At 35.1% G+C, this 17,540-nt stretch overlaps 1 long non-coding RNA gene across 1 annotated transcript; it reads right to left on the reverse strand.

The window, feature by feature from the left end:
- Positions 1-12,981: 12,981 nt before the first annotated feature.
- Positions 12,982-15,728, reverse strand: LOC113335932. The gene is made up of 4 exons (XR_003353539.1): positions 15,284-15,728; positions 14,106-14,276; positions 13,857-14,004; positions 12,982-13,390 (listed from the first exon to the last, which is right to left on the reverse strand). It is a non-coding gene; the product is annotated as an uncharacterized LOC113335932 (long non-coding RNA).
- Positions 15,729-17,540: the final 1,812 nt, after the last annotated feature.

The following is a 17,540-nucleotide window of genomic DNA, read 5'->3' on the forward strand; positions in this document are numbered from 1 at the left end:
ATTGGACGTAAATGGGTGTTTCGTATTAAACGCAATCCAGATGGTACGATTGCACGTCGAAAATCACGATTAGTTGCAAAAGGCTATTCTGAAACATTTAGTCTGTTTGTTAAACCATGTACTATTCGTCTTATTCTTACATTGGCTTTGTCTTCCAATTGGCCAATTCATCAACTTGATGTGCAAAATGCCTTTTTACATGGAGAACTTCAAGAAGAGGTGTATATGAAACAGCCACCGGGCTACGTAGATTATCGTTTTCCTACGCATGTCTGCAAGTTGCATCGTTCTCTTTATGGTCTCAAACAAGCTCCCCGTGCGTGGTATCACAGGCTTAGTACCTTTTTGTTGCAAATTGGTTTTGTCACTTCGAAGTGTGACGCGTCCTTATTTCTCTATAACGGCTCTCTTGGTACTATCTATTTACTAGTCTATGTGGATGATATTATTGTTACAGGTTCTAACTCTACAAGCATTAAGTCTATCATTGATCGTCTACAACAAGAATTCGCAATCAAAGATATTGGCTTCTTGTCTTACTTTCTTGGCATTGAAGCAGTTCGTACATCCTCTGGTTTGTTTCTCTCTCAACAAAAGGTATGCTCATGATCTCCTTATTCGTGCGAAAATGTATGGTGTTAAGCCTATTCACACTCCACTTAGTACTTCTGGGGACATGTCTTCTGATCACAGTACCTTGTTGACTGATGCTACTGAATATCGTAGTATTGTTGGAGCTTTACAATATTTGACTTTTACTCGTCCGGATCTAGCATATGTTGTTAATAAGGTTTGTCAATTTATGCATGCACCCACTGAGTTTCACTGGGGCTTAGTAAAGCGTATACTTCGTTATCTTAAAGAAACATCTACGTTTGGTATTCTTCTTCGGACGTATTCTTCTCTACAGTTATCCTTTAGCCCATATACTGATTCCTATTGGGCTGGTTCTCTTGAAGATCGACGTTCAACCAGTGGTTATTGTGTATTCTTGGGTGGTAATATTATATCTTGGAGTGCTCGTAAACAGAAAACCGTGTCACGTTCTAGTACTGAAGCAGAATATAGAGGTCTTGCTATTGCTACTGCTGAAATTATGTGGATTCAATCACTTCTATCCGAACTTCATGTTTCTACTCAATCACCTCCAGTTCTATGGTGTGATAATCTTGGTACCACATATCTTACTGTTAATCCTATATTTCATGCAAGGACGAAACACATTGAGATTGATTGTCATTTTGTGCGTGATCAGGTTGCTTTGAAACTTCTTGATGTTCGGTTTATATCTTCTAAGGATCAAATTTCCGACATTTTTACAAAAGCTTTGTCTAAAGATCGGTTTTCTCTATTAAGGTTCAAGCTAACGGTTCAAGATCACCCGTTACGCTTGCGGGAGGGTGTTAATGCATACAATACGTGTGTGTTTCCTAACACACGTATATCTTGTTAAGGAAGTCTTTTGTATTTTTAGGAAACTATTCTAGGTTTGGAAGTCTTTTGTATTTTAGGAAATTGTTCTAGTTTTGGAATTCATCCTATCTTGGAGTTCAAGGAAGAGTTAGTATATATATATATATATATATATATATGTATCTTGTAAAGATCAATTGTACACAAGTTATATCAATAGAACGTCTTCTATTCAAGTCCGTGTTCTCCTCTTATAGTTGTGTTCTCTCCAAAATAATACGTGTTCTAGCTCTACCGATACCATTCTTGGTGGTCAAAAGTTAAAAGATGGAATTGATCTACTCTCCAGTAATTATAGATTATCATTTAGAGAGACTGATGGTTTAGTTTCTATTATACAATATGCATGCTATTACGGATTGGTACAATAGTGGGTATGGAATATATCGAAGAAGGATTCTTAAAGTAGTGGCAGATGGGATCAAGGGTGCAGTAAGTACTCCACTAACATTGAAATTAGACAAAACTGGTAACCTATCTCTTGTTGGTTCCGATGATGTAGTACTAAAATATCTCAACAGAAACAAGAATCAACATCGAAGGAAAGAAAAAGAAGAAAATGTTCAGAATCATATATATAGAGCAACACTGGATTCAAGAGGGCATTTTAATTTGTACAAGGAAAGAATTGATGGAGGTGTTATTGATAATGAGAAATCCTCTTCAAATGTGGTACCACTGTGGTCATCTGACTCATACCGTAGAATTACCGGGACTAATTTTGTGGCTTTTATCATGATGTTATTGTTATGAATATAGTAAATTTTTAGTTTATCGTGGCGGAGTTTCGTTTCTTCCGAGTGTATTTTTTTCCCTTCTGTTTTTTATCTAATTGAATTATCTTCTTTTTCGTGTAAATTTGAGACTGAATTAAGTAATTTTAAACACAACATTAAAAGCAAGATTCGACTACAATTTGAAAAATAAAAAACACATCAACAATAACACTGAAAAAATGTTGGTAATAATTCAGTACTACGATGGGCTTCTTGTGAATGGAGTCTTCGAATGAAACTAGTTTACGGTTTCATGATTTTGAATTTCACCCGGGGCCATAATATTTATGAACATGTTATACACAGAAGTGTTACTAGAATCATCCAGCCGGTTATTTTATGGGTTCTGTATAAGTGGCACGACCAACGCTGCGTGCATGGCAATACAGATTATAGCGAAAAAGAAGTCATCGAGCCATTCTTTAAGAACGCAACTGAATGGTATGTACTTCACCTCATATCACATAATTTATTTTTTGGGTTATGCTAGTTCTTTTTAATAAGATATTCATTTGTTTTTTTTTTTGTTGTCGAAAATGCAGTGAGAAAGCTTACAGTTTTTATTTCTGCAATCATGATTTTGTAATCATCAATGGGAAGCACATACAATGTCTACTGAATAATCAAAACATTGACAGTGAGATTGTTGACTACTACATCAACATGCTGAAATCAAAGATGGATTCGCCGGATAAACTATAATACAGGAACCACATTATTCTCTCAACAAATGATTATGTAAGTAACATATAAATCTTGGTTTGTTCAAATGCATCGTCCAATTGGTTGTCTATTGAATTGTCGTAATAATTTTGGTGATTTTATCTGCGCACAATCGTAGTTGAAATTTATGTAGATCTAGAGAATGATAGGCACATGAAATTTACTGGTTACAATATGTTGTTCCCTAGTTAAATTCTAAGTTAACCAGTAAATTTGTGGTCTGATAATGAATGAATGGTACAGGTACATATAGCTTGAGGAGTTTACTAGCAAATACAGATAGGACCATGCAAATTTTCTTTTTGTTTTGTATGTCATCAACCATTCTTGATCCAGATAGGTTGGATCAACAACCATTGTTGATCCATATAGGTTGGATCAACAGCCATTGTTGATCTCATTAAGTTGGATAAACAACTATTGTTGATCCAATTAATTAGTCTAATTATGAATGAATGTTACAGGTATGTATAGCTTGAGGAGTTTACTAGCAAATACGATATGTTGTTCATTTTATGTTGTTCTCTGGTTACAATATCAAAGTTGCATTTTTTTTGTTGATAATTTAGCTTTTGTTTATAACGTAAAATATGTCTAACTAATATATTTTAGAAAATATTGATACATCCATTACTGGGGATCGCAATAGACTTGAAATATATGGCTAAGGTAGAGAGATGTGCGATTCCGGAAAAGCTGAGGAACAGTTATACAGGGAATGTTAAATACACATACCTCATTGTACCAATGTGCTTTATTGATAAGGAAGGTGTTGGATACCATTGGGTGGTGCTTGCATTGGTAAAATGAAAATGGATAGTGTACAACTCTGCAAGGCGTAACCCGGCTTACAATTGGAAATATCTTGTGATGATAGTACCACTGACTAAGTGGCTGAATGAAATGGGCCACGGATATCCAGACACATGTGGTGATATTGAGGCAAGCTTTTCACATGACATTGTACCAGCACAAGACGGATGCGACTGTGCATTGCACATTTACATGTACATGAATAATTTGGTAAAGCGTGGAAACTGTGAACGCATATCTGAAATCACTAACTTAGATGAGAAGTTGAACAAGAAGAGAGTGAAGATTGCAGCAAGAATATTGGCAGAATTGGGTTCATGAAAGAAACCGGAACAACTTCTTGATTCAACTACTGACTCTATTCAAGAAATAATCCAATTGCAAGACTCAGTTGAACCAGTAGTTGATCCAGTAGTTGAACCATTAGCTGGACCATTAGAGTGAGCTTGATATCATAGTCTGTTCATGGTATGTAAAGAAAATCTAACTGCAGTTTTAAAAATACTTATCTTAGTAAGTAAATCTTATTGTAGGTCTGATTGAATTATTATGAACCATTATGAATGAATTATTAAGGATGTATTTGTTGTCTAATTATAGATGAATGTTACAGGTATGTATAGCTTGAGGAGTTGATAAGTGCATAATCCATATGATTTTAGTATCCATTCCATACTTGCTTTAGCTATTATTCTTGCATATTTTTGTATTATTACTTTGGTTTTCTCTTATTTACCTCCAATAGGTGAATCATCCACAAATGATCTAAAAATTTCTGAAAAAATCTAAGAATAGAAGTATTCCAAGTATCCAAGTGCCCAAGTCCAAGAGAAGCGGAAGAAGTGCGACAAAAAGAAGCAAAACGCTCATAATCAAGACACAGGACAAATACCTATCTTAACTCATTCAAATTAAGGATTTATCATCATTATATTTAAGAGAATTTAAAGATAAAAAGAATGCAAAAATAATGAGGTCATTCCGAGTTCGGACGAAGAAGTTGTAGCCAAAACTGTTTTAATTGAATATCGAAGATAGTGCAGTCCGCGAACTGGGTTTGCGGACGGGGTTCGCAGACTTATTTCCGAAAATATCTGCTGGAATTTGAAGTTTGCGGACCGGGTTCGCGCACTTAGAAAATGGGAAACGTGTATTGACACTTTGGAAAGCCTAGTGGAACGTTTGGACTCGTTATTTCGTTATTTCGGGTCGGGTTCTTGAACCTAAATAAATACTTGGAGACCAAGTATGTAAACCCATAAAAAGGTATTAAGTCATGTATAAATATATCATATCGTCTCATATCACAAGTTCTACATAAAAACCTAGGGTTTACCCCTTTAGGGGGAAACCACCATGATTCTTCTTCTTTGTAATATGAGTAGCTAAATCCTTTGTTGATTAAGGATGAATTCAATGTTCTAAGCGTGAAGCTTTATTAATATTTCAAACCTATTGAGAGTTTGTATCATTATCGTTTGTCTTTACCATATCTAAGGTTTATGAGTGATTATTAGATTGGTTTGGGTGCGCAACCAGATTAGTCTATTAATTGTTCTATTGCTAGTGGAGGTTATGAGATAAGTAATCGTCGATTGACTCTCTACACAAGTAGAAATCGCGAGACCTTACAGAGGGATTCTATGGAGCAATCGTGTGTGAAGACAACACCAGCAAGTAAACCTTGAGCTAAGAGTTTAACTACTGTGATTAACCTAATTCACAAAGCTTAAAGCATTCGTTGGATTACACCTTGAGTGAGCTACTACTTGGTGGTTCAGTTGAATATAATCTGATATTGGAAGCTTTCGTATCCGCGGTACAAGGAGTTTTGGGGATAGCACTGATCTAGCTTCTATTTTACGTTGGTGATGAATGGTTCTTACGAACAATAGATAAGTATATTAATCCAGTCATGGCTTGGTAACGGCAAAGGATTCTTTGATCATCTTTCTTTTATTATTATCTTTTCATTAATATTAAAATCAAAACCTCCCTTTTTTATTTACTTTGTTTTTCTAATAAAAATAACCTATCAATTACACAGCTCTCTGTGGGAACGATCTCTTACTACCGCTATATTATCAGTTAATTAGTGCGAAATATATTTGTTAATTTGTTGCATTAACGACACGCATCAAATTTTGGCGCCGGTGCCGGGGAGAAGTCGCTAATTGATTTGTTATTTGTTTAGCTTGTTTTTGTTTTATTTTCTCTTTTACTCTTGTGAGTCGTCATGTTTCCTTATGGAAATAACATGTATGGAGCACAAGATTACGAATACAACATTGGTAGTCAATAAGGTTTTCAATCTCATTCATATGAAAACTACCAACCATCATATGGGTATAATCAAAACCAATCTTTTGGCTATGATCAATATCCTAAGGAACCTTACGGATATTCTCATACATGTCAACAACCTTATGACGGGCATGTAAGTGAACAATCACAAGGATGGGAGGATAGTTATGCTTCTAATTCTATTTCTTCAAGTGTTGCAGAACAAATGTGTAGCATGATGGAAGATCTTCATGTGCAAATAGAAAATTATTATGAAGGATTAGAGCAACGTCAACAAAGTATTGAGCAACGTCTACAAAGTATTGATCAGCGTCAACAAAGTGCTGATCAATTACTCCAAGAACTTCAAGGGGGCATGAACAACTTACGAAAAGACATTGATCAATACAAGGAGGCGAGGGATAAAGAAGAATTTTGCTTTCAAAGTAATAACTATTCTAATGTGCCTGTGGTGTGTAATGAATATTTGATCGATGATTATGTTGGAAAAGTCCAACCTTTGGAAACTTTTGATGACGCTAGTGTAGCTTATTTGATCCTTGATCTTAATAATGATGAAACACCTATTCAAAAGGTAGAGCTTGAGGAAGATGCATTTAGTGCTTGGAAATAATTCCTTAGGGAAAAATATGAGTCCGTGGAAGTGTATGAGCGTTGCAAAAATGAGGAAGTTATTCCAACTCCGGATCATAATAAAGATCCTTCGCCTATTAAAAAAGAGGAGATTGGATGTGACTTGTATATTGTTATAAACGGTGTAACACCCTCCCAAGAATATTTTACAATTTATACTGAAGAAGAGTTCATGAGAGCGGAATTTGATTCGGATGACGAGAGTGTTGAAGAGATGCAGATTGAGAATGAAACCAAATTGATTGAAGTCGTGGAAGACCCAATTGAGCTAGATAATAATAGTTCGATAGAGGACCACAATATACTTGAGGTAAATAATTCACTGTTAATTACGAATGAGAATCCGAAACAAGGCTTGTCTAATCCTTTGCATAATTTTATATCTATTGATTCTCTTCCTCCAATTGAAGTAGCTTCTCAAGGAGTTGTTAACCCAATACCTCACTTAGGATTGGAGTTGTGTGCTTCCAAAGTTTTAACGGATTATTTTTCTTCTAAGTATCCACCACTTGATGTGTTTGATTCGAGAATTGTGCAGGATCACCAAGTTGAGGAACCTTTTGAAGTACCTGAATTCGACGTTCTCTATCCACTTTCGAGTGTAAAAAGGACTAAGTGTGGAGGAAACTTAAATAAAGTGATAGGTTCAATATTTATGTTTTTTTCTAATGTTTTTTTGAAGCTGTTATATGAATTGAAGATTTTTATTTGGAAGGATTACCAAATTTTCAGATTATTGGTGTATGGACGATAACAATATCGTCGGGCTTTGACGACGTTAAACCAAGCGCTAAATGGGAGGCAACCCATAGGTTTTGTATCTCTATCCCTTTTGTTTTTCATTTTATTAGTTTTTCATATCATATCTTGCATTCCCATCTTAGATTTTACAAGTCCTATATCTATTATGAAAGTTTTGACGAATTCTCGTCAGAAAATTCTGACTGCGCACTTGTCACCAAAATCGCTCTAGAGACTTCATACGGAGTCCGATTTGAGTGGTTGACCCCAAACTTTAAACAGAACAGACATACCTTTATTTTACAAAAAGAAAATCCGAATTTGGAGTCTGTTAAGTTGGACCGATAGGCCTGGACATTTGAGTTTCGGTATTTTTCCAGAACTTTTTCAGATTGCATGTCAGTCAGTCCGGAGGCCATAAAAGTCAAACCATTTATTTAAATAGTGTGAAATTTTGACATTGAGGAAAATCTTGAGTTTAAGTGTGAGGGAGTAGTTAAGCATGTTTGGATTGCATAAAAAAATAAAAAATATAATAATAATACTCTTTGATTTCTTGCATGCTCGAGACTTCATCTTTTGGAATTAATTATGAGCTACTTGGGATGACACTCTAAACCTTTTAAGGTTGAATCAGTTCTTATGGCTATAGCTTGATTCCCACTTAATCGTTATACAATCCTTAAATATTTACGTTCATAATTGAATGTGAAACTAAGCTATGGTAGTCGTTTGAAAGAGTCATCCTCGCAATTAATCATTACTGAATCACTTTCTTTTTATCTTTGCAGTATTATGTTTCTCTAAAGTGATTTGGTGGGATCCTGATACTGTCGTGGATGCAAGATAATCATTGGTTGAGTTTATATAATAGTCCCATAAGACAATTGTCTTACACTCGTAAAGAGTAAAGAGTGAGCCGGAAAAAAAAATTGAGAAAAAAAAATAGAAAAAGAAAATAAAAGAAAACTACATATAAATAAGGCTCCTCTTCATTTATTGACACTAATAAATAATAGGTCCGGATTTTCGGACTAATCATAGTCGGTGAAAACAAAAACCATATCATCATTATATAGCAAATCAAAAAGACTATTGACGAGGTTCTTGACACTTGGATAGTAGTATGTGTGAAACGTTGTCCCTTTCTCCGTTGACTAAGAAAGCGTGGAGTGCAGGATCTAAGGCAACTATCATGTACTTGCTGAAAAGGGACATGCGCTTAGAGTGTCTAATCATGTGGTCGAGTTAAACGGGTGCTTCTCTCAACTAGTGCGCTATAAATAAATCTCCTTTGACGACATTCATACAAGCATTGTGGGTAACATCTTTCACTTTAGTCAACATTTGCACACTTCACTTTTCTATTTCCATTTTCTTATCTATCCATGTGATTTCAGTATGCGAGTATTGTGGCAAACGTTGCAACAAGTACGATGACTATTTTAGTAGAGTTTTTCAATCAGGTTGAATGTCATACGTAAGTAATTGCTTATGTGTGCGGATTACAATGTATGTGGGATGTTTGTAGCTAAAGAACATATGCAAGCTAATTTTTTGGCTTTTTTTTTTGTGTCTATCCTTAGCGGTTCTTCCAAGGCGAGAAATTGGAGTAGGTTTTGTGGGTATATCTCTTGTAAGCCCTCACAAGACTATGACTCGTTCACTAGGGACACCTAGGGGTTTAAAGGCCTGTTATTCATGCTAAGAGTAACTGCATCCTCAACCAGATGGAGTTGTTGTATTTAGAGTTAGTTTTATTTAATTTGCTCGAGGACTAGCAAAATCTAAGTGTGGGGGAATTTGATAAGTGCATAATTCATATGATTTTAGTATCCATTCCATACTTGCTTTAGCTATTATTCTTGCATATTTTCATATTATTACTTTGGTTTTCTCTTATTTGCCTCCAATAGGTGAATCATCCACAAAGGATCTACAAAGTGATGAAAAAATATAAGAAGAGAAGTATTCCAAGTATACAAGTGCCCAAGTCCAAGAGAAGCGGAAGAAGTACGACGAAAAGGAGCAAAACGCGCATAATCAAGATACATGCCAAATACCGATCTTAACTCATTCAAATTAAGGATTTATCATCATCATATTGAAGCTAATTGAAAGATAAGAATAATTAAAAAAGAATAAGGTCATTCCAAGTTCGGATGAATAAGTTGTGGCCAAAACAGTTTTGATTGAATACCGAAGATAATGCAGTCCGCGAACTGGGTTTGCGGACGGGATTCGCAGACTGATTTCCGAAAATATCTGCTGGAATTTGAAGTTTGCGGACCGGGTTCGCGCACTTAGAAAATAGGAAACGTGTATTTACACTTTGGAAAGCCTAGTGGCACATTTGGACTCGTTATTTCGTTATTTCGGGTCGGGTTATTGAACCTAACTAAATACTTGGAGACCAAGTAATGTAAACCTATAAAAAGGTATTAGGTCATGTAGAAATATATCATATCATCTCATATCACAAGTTCTACATAAAAACCTAGGGTTTACCACTTTAGGGGGAAACCACCATGATTCTTCTTCTTTGTAATATGAGTAGCTAAATCCTTTTTTGATTAAGGATGAATTCAATGTTCTAAGCGTGAAGATTTATTAATATTACAAACCTATTGAGAGTTTGTATCATTATCGTTTGTCTTTACCATATCTAGGGTTTATGAGTGATTATTAGATTCGTTTGGGTGTGCAACCAGATTAGTCTATTGATTGTTCTATTGCTAGTGGAGGTTATGAGATAAGTAATCGTCGATTGACTCTCTACACAAGTAGAAATCGCGAGACCTTACAGAGGGATTCTGTGGAGCAATCGTGTGTGAAGACAACACCAGCAAGTAAACCTTGAGCTAAGAGTTGAACTACTGGGATTAACCTAATTCACAAAGCTTAAAGCATTCGTTGGGTTACACCTTGAGTGAGCTACTATTTGGTGGTTCAGTTGAATAGAATATGATATTGGAAAGCTTCTGTATCCGTGGTACAAGGAGTTTTGGGGATAGCACTGAGATAGCTGCTATTCTACGGTTGGTGATGAATGGTTCTTACGAACAATAGATAAGTATATTAATCCAGTTATCGCTTGGTAATGGCGAAGGATTCCTTGATCATCTTTCTTTTATTATTATCTTTTTATTAATCTTAAAACCAAAACCCCCCTTTGTTATTTACTTTGTTTTGCTAATACAAATAACTTATCAATTACACAGCTCTCTGTGGGAACGATCTCTTAGTACCGCTATATTACCAGTTAATTAGTGGGAAATATGTTTGTTAATTTGTTGCATTAACGACACGCATCAGGAGTTTACTAGCAAATACAAATAGATCCATGCAATTTTTTTGTTTGTTTTGTGTGTCAACAACCATTGTTAATACAATTAAGTTGGTCTGATTGTGAATGAATGTTACAGGTATGTATGGTTGAGGAGTTTTACTAGCAAATACAGATAGGACCATGCAATTTTTTTGTTTGTTTTGTGTGTCAACAACCATCGTTGATCCAAATAGGTTGGATAAACAACCATTGTTGATCCAAATAAGTTGGATAAACAACCATTGTTGATCCAAAATAAGTTGGAACCGAGGAACAATATTTCCACACAATAGTGTCAACAACCTGTAAAATCAATAAACCTGGAACCTGCCAACTGACATATACTTAAGAAACAAAAGAATATAATTCATAACAACAGAAAAGAATGTATGTCAGTAAAAAAAATAACAAGTGAAAACCGAAAAAGAAAAAGAAACACCAAACTGGTAAGAAACCTAAAACAAGTTTGTTCAAAATACGAAAATACCAAAAAAAAAACTTCAGAACAACATCCTCTTCAAGAAGTTGATAATAATGAGACTCCTTGCGAAACGTTGGTGCACGAAGAGCCAAAGGAGCTCTGCGACATGTTCGACAGTTGTGAAAGTTCAGCATCCCACACTGGCCATATTTCCTCTTCTTGCGCACCTTTTCACGAGAACCCATGTACCTAACACCTTTAGGCCTTCCAGCTTGTTCTCGACCACCACTGGGAGGCAAAATATACCATTTTCTATTAATTTCAGGTGGCTTCTCAGAGTCAGGAATAAGATATATGGGTCGAGAGTACAACCTTCTATAGGAGTCAGAAGTATAGTAAGGGCTAATTTAGTTGTACGGTTCATCATTTCCAACCTGCAACATTTCTTTCATTGCATGAGTGCAAGGAAAGCTATGTTTTTGCCTCCATTTGAAGCTGCAATTTCTAGAATCCAAGTCAACAGTATGCTTCCCTGTTGGAGAAATGATCTCAAATACCTTGTCACTTGCTCTCCGAAACTTGTATGTACATCAGTCGTTTATCCTCTTTTAAACCTTGCTTGCATACGAGGAGTGAGCCTTGTAGTCCACTTGTTAGACTCCACAAACCTCTTGTAATTCTGCTCCATTACCTTAGCACGAATAACATCAACAAGCTCAAGTGTTGTAAGCGTCTTATCATGCTAAATGACGTTGTTAAAACTCTCAGCAATATTAGATGTGTTCTCACCTCACCTTTCTCCTAGAAATGCATGAGCATACCAATTCTCGAATGGAATCTTCATCATCCAAGCAACCACTGAATCCAACTTTAGATTACTCATACTCTTTGCAACAGCATAAAATTTTTCCTTTTTTAATGCAGTGTAGCACTCTTCGAATAACTTGACTGCAGTTTGTCTACTCGATCTCCTGCCCTTTGGAACAGGAATATTTCCTTTCATATGGTACAAACAGAACGAATGAAAAGCATTTGGGAAGACTTCAGGCACATGCTTCAAAAGGCCGATTCCACGATCTGATATGATGGTCAGTGGACGATCTTCACGAATAATACCCTTCAAATTGGTTAAGGACCATTGCCAACTCTCATAATTTTCATTTTCTACAATTCCAAATGCAGCTGGATAGATCTCTACAAAAACCAAAAACAAAAATAAGTGATCAAAGACAAAAATAAGTGACCAAAGACAAAAATAAGTGACCAGTAACTAGTCACTAGTCCAGAAGAGGCTATAAATGACTAATGAAGTCTGTTATAAAACATGGTTTATCACGGTTTTCATCTGTTATTCGAACCGTTATTTATTTGGTGTGACTTTTTATAAATGACAAACAAGGAACGTTATTAAGTACGACGTATAAAATTTGTGATTTAAAGTCACATACAAAATCTGTTATCAAGTATCACGGTTATTGTATGTAAAATTAAATAACAGTTGATCAGTCATAAAATAATCACAATTATTATTGGTGAAAAATAATAACGGTTGATGCATGTCACTGAAAAATACATTTTTTATATGTTAAATAAAATAATGGTTCCTACCCGTTATAATTCGAGCTATTTTCCTCTAACGAGCCAGTTCCATCATTTTCTGGCTACTAATTCAAATTTCGGCATTCAGATTTTGGAAATCCGAAATTCATTTGGAATTATGAAATCCGTTGGGGTATCAGAAATTCACTCAAATTAAAAAAGAAAATAGATATTAAACAAATTGACTTTATTAATTAACTTTATAACTATTTTCTAAAGAAAATAGAATATTCGAACATAAATGGAAGACATATCCTAACAACTCCAACTCCAAGTTACATCTTGAAAATTTAAAAAGTGATCAATCTGCTGTCACTGCAACTCTAACTTGATCGCTCTCCTACAGGCTACAGTAGTTGCATAGGTCTTGGGCCACTTGGTAAACTCACCTCTTGAAACATCCCCAAGCACAACATCATCATCTCTATGCCACAACATCGCACTTGGATCAAAGATTTCCTCAATCATGAAGCCGTAGTGGTCATCCATCAGTAACTTGCAAGTGCAACAGCCTTTTTCCTGAAGTTCCTCAAACAGCAAAAGACCAAAGGACGAAGGTGTCGCTGGGATCCCAATACCCTGTATATGTAACAAGATAAATTTTAAGATACCATAATAGATTAAAATACTGGACCAGTAACAAAATTTATTAACAAAAGAACAAAATGGATGGTTAAGTATTCGTCTTCATCTTCAATGGATCACATGGTTGACTCAATAAAATTAGGAGGCATTAAGCATGATAAATTCCCACTACCACTATCCATTCTACATATTCCAGATATATCAATCAATGTTTATCAGTAGTCTATAGACTCATTAGTTCAACCAAAGTAGCCGAGATCAGTAGATAATAATGGAATAAACTTATACAGGCAGTGGCGGAACCAAAATTTCGATATGGGGAGACTAAAAAAAAATGTCGTACCCAAGTCAGTATGAGAGGAAAACACCAGCGAAGTAGGACCATATATTACTTCAGCAAAATAACAATGTATAAAATGTGCTCAATATATAGAATCCGACTCCGATGAACAGAACTTACCTAAATTGTTGGGAACATTAATTCCTTTAGCCTGCAACATTGTTAGAGTCGCGAAGAATTCTTAAACTCTGCCCAACAATTCAACTTTTGGGGGAACATCTCTAGAACTATGCAAACTGTCGATGCATTGAGAAGAAGCTCAGTCATCCTACAAATGTTAACAGTATGATTTAAAATTAAATTCGATATTATTCAAAGAAGTCTAATATGAAGACAATATAAAACATGTAACAAGGGAAGGACACATACCAAGTTGTTGTTAAAAAGCCGCAACTTCCTCACTATTCAGACTAGTTGCCATCCAGGGAGATAACATCCTTCACTGTATCCCATTTGTTTCTAGAAAAAAAGAATTTCGAATAGGCAACTGCTGTTATCGAATTTTAAGCTACATGTTGCTAGAAGTTTGTGTTGTGGAGGCTGTCAATAAACAAACAAAAACACATAAGTTTATCATGGGTGTATCTACGTACAACTGCCATTTTATTTTTGGTCGCATAGGCTGACAAGCTAGTGTAGACTAATCTTAATATGTTCTCGGGCTCTCCTTACATGGTGATAATATGAATTGTAGAAGAAAAATAATTACCTAGTACTGAAAGATCATTGATCTTGTGAACAAGCATTCAATCTAAGCTAACCAGCTAACCCTCCCTCTTCTTTTTTCACTCGTGTTCTTCTTCTTACTTGTCTAATAAGAAGCCGTTGATCTGGTGGACCAAATTGCTTGGCTTGGTGAACTAAAAAGCTGGACTTGGTGGACTAAAGTGATATTTTTTACTTGGGCTAGTGGTAGTTTACTAAGTTGAGGTCTTTGAAGAAGAAGGGGGGGCTACAGCCAGGTTTCGTCAACCTGTGCTTCCACCCCTGTATACAGACCTAACACACCACTAATATATGTGGTCTACAAGCTCTATGGCTATGCATCATGGCACACAAAGTATAAGGAAAGGCAGAGAGGCTCAGATGGGACAATGCTTGGGATTTGGACGACGCCAAGCAAGACTGTGTAACAGAAGTTGCCCAAAAAATAGTAGATATGCATTTGGTGATTATTATTCGCTAAACCTAACTTGGAATTACCGTAATCAAATCACAAAAAAAAAAAATAGATGAAAATAATCAGTTTTACAATCAAAACACAAAAATAGTCACTGATCCTATGTGACGTAAGTTCAGATTCATCCAAAAATAGTCAGACTTGCATCTTTTCAATCAAAAGACATCCAAAAATAGTCAGATTTGCATCATTTCAATCAAAAGACATAAGTTGTATAGCAATAAACCATCATAAGATTGTATTATTACAACACTACAACAATCTATGTAACCCAAGTTCAGATTCAATCAAAGAGTATGAACTCATGCATCTTTCCAATCAAAAATCATAAGTTATTCAGCTATAAATAAGAATAAAAAAGATATACCTTGGATGTTTTTTGATCTCTGAACTACTAATCCCCCAAAAAAGATATATCTCTTCACATCTCTGAATTGCTTAGGGTTGAACTTATAGTTGTTCCAAAACGCCAAGAAGGAATCCCTCCCAAAAGAATTTTCGTTTTATTTCATCCCGCCCAAAATGAAATTGTTAGGGTTCAAATCGAAAAACAAAATTGACCGAGATTATTACCACCACCGGATGTTCTTCTTCCATTCCTTCTTCATAGATTTTTGTGTACATAGATTTTCATCCTGCGATGCAGAAATATTTCCAAGATTGCAGAATAAATCTTCTCTGAATAACCCCTAATTTTCTGCCAGAATATCAGATGGAGGAGAAATTTTTTTTACTTAAAATAGATATGAAGCGAGGAAGAATTGCTGGATCTAGACTTTGAGGAGAAAACTTCTTTTACATTGTTAACATCAAAGACACGCGTCTGCTTGTGAGTTTTTTTAATAGGCGCACAAGTCTTTTATTTTTAAGCTTGCCTTGATTAGGGTTGACCGACACCAATAATTTTTAAGCTTGCCTCGACGACACCAATAAAAAAATGTAAAGGTTTTTTTTGTTAAATTAGTATAATAAAATTATATCGCACACAAATTTAATTTAAAATATAAATTGGAGTTACATAGTACTCCCTCCGTTTCATTTTAATTGATGTTTTAGGGTTTTTTTATGTTCCAAAATAGATGATAGTTTTGGTATTTTTCTCATATTCTCACTAATTTGTCCTTGCTTTGGAATTACACAATATTATTAATTTTTATTGAAATCAGTACTCTAATTTTAAATCTACTCTAATTTTTTATTGTGTTCCAAAATGATAGAGAATTTGGTAATACATCCCAAGTAAAATACTACGGGATTGATAACTTTTCCTAGAATCTAGAAACTAAAAACTAGGTCATCTAAATCTTTAAGAAGAATTAATATGGGTAAACTTGGAAAGATTTTACTCTCTCTGATATTTCTTAATCTCCGTGAAAAACTCTACAACGTCAAGTAAATCGGAACGGAGGGAGTATGTTTTAGTAGATTCGATGATTTCCGGTCTCGTTTGTAATTAGGTCGATCTTTAGTTATATGGAATGTTGCAGCCATAGGAGTAATTGTCGAGTTTCGCTCATAATTATGAAAAAAGCTGAACTTCATCGTTTCGAATTGAGAAGATTTGCGTCAAAATTTAGTTACATAATCAAGAATCGAAACTTCAGTTGAAAATTTAACCGAGTTGGAACAAGTTCGAGCAAAACTGAAGAAACCGAAACTTCATCATTTCGAATCGAGATGTGTCAAAATTTAATTACATAATCAAGCATCGAAAATTTGGTTGAAAATTTGACCGAGTTGGAACGAGTTCGAGCAAAACTAAAGAAACCGAAACTCATCCTTTCGAGTTGAAAGATTTGCTTCAAAATTTAGTCCATAATCAAGACTCGACAATTCGGTTGTAAATTTGACCGAGTTGGAACAAGTTCGAGCAAAACTGAAGAAACCGGAACTTCATCGTTTCGAATTGGGAATATTTGTGTCAAAATTTAGTTACATAATCAAGACTCGAGACGTCAGTTGAAAATTTGACCGAGTAAGAACGAGTTCGAGAAAAACTGAAGCAACAAGAACTTCATCATTTCGAATTGGGAAGATTTGTGTCAAAATTTAGTTACCTAATCAAGACTTGAGACTTTAGTTGAAAATTTGGTCAAGTTGGAACGAGTTCGAGCAAAACTCAAGAAACCAGAACTTCATCCTTCTGAATTGGGAAGATTGCGTGAAAATTAAGTTCCATAATCACAACTCGACAATTCAGTTGAAAATTTGACCGAATTGGAACGAGTTCGAGCAAAACTGAAGAAAACAGAACTTCATCTTTTCGAATTGGGAAGATTGCGTCAAAATTTAGTTCCATCATCAAGACTCGACAATTCAATTGAAAATTTGACCGAGTTGGAACGAGTTCGAGAGCAAAACTGAAGAAACCAGCACTTTATCATCTCGAATTGGGAAGATTGCGTCAAAATTTAGTTCCATAATCAAGATTCGACAATTCAGTTGAATATTTGACCGAGTTGGAACGAGTTCGAGCAAAACTGAAGAAATCGAAACTTCATCCTTCGGAATTGGAAAGATTTGTATCAAATTTTAGTTACATAATATTATAATTATTTTATTTATTTCGGTGTCAACTAATAATCAAATACAATTGAACTTAAATAATATAAGAAGACAAAACA

This window comes from Papaver somniferum, unplaced genomic scaffold, assembly GCF_003573695.1.
Source record: "Papaver somniferum cultivar HN1 unplaced genomic scaffold, ASM357369v1 unplaced-scaffold_150, whole genome shotgun sequence".
Classification (NCBI taxonomy): Eukaryota; Viridiplantae; Streptophyta; class Magnoliopsida; order Ranunculales; family Papaveraceae; genus Papaver; species Papaver somniferum.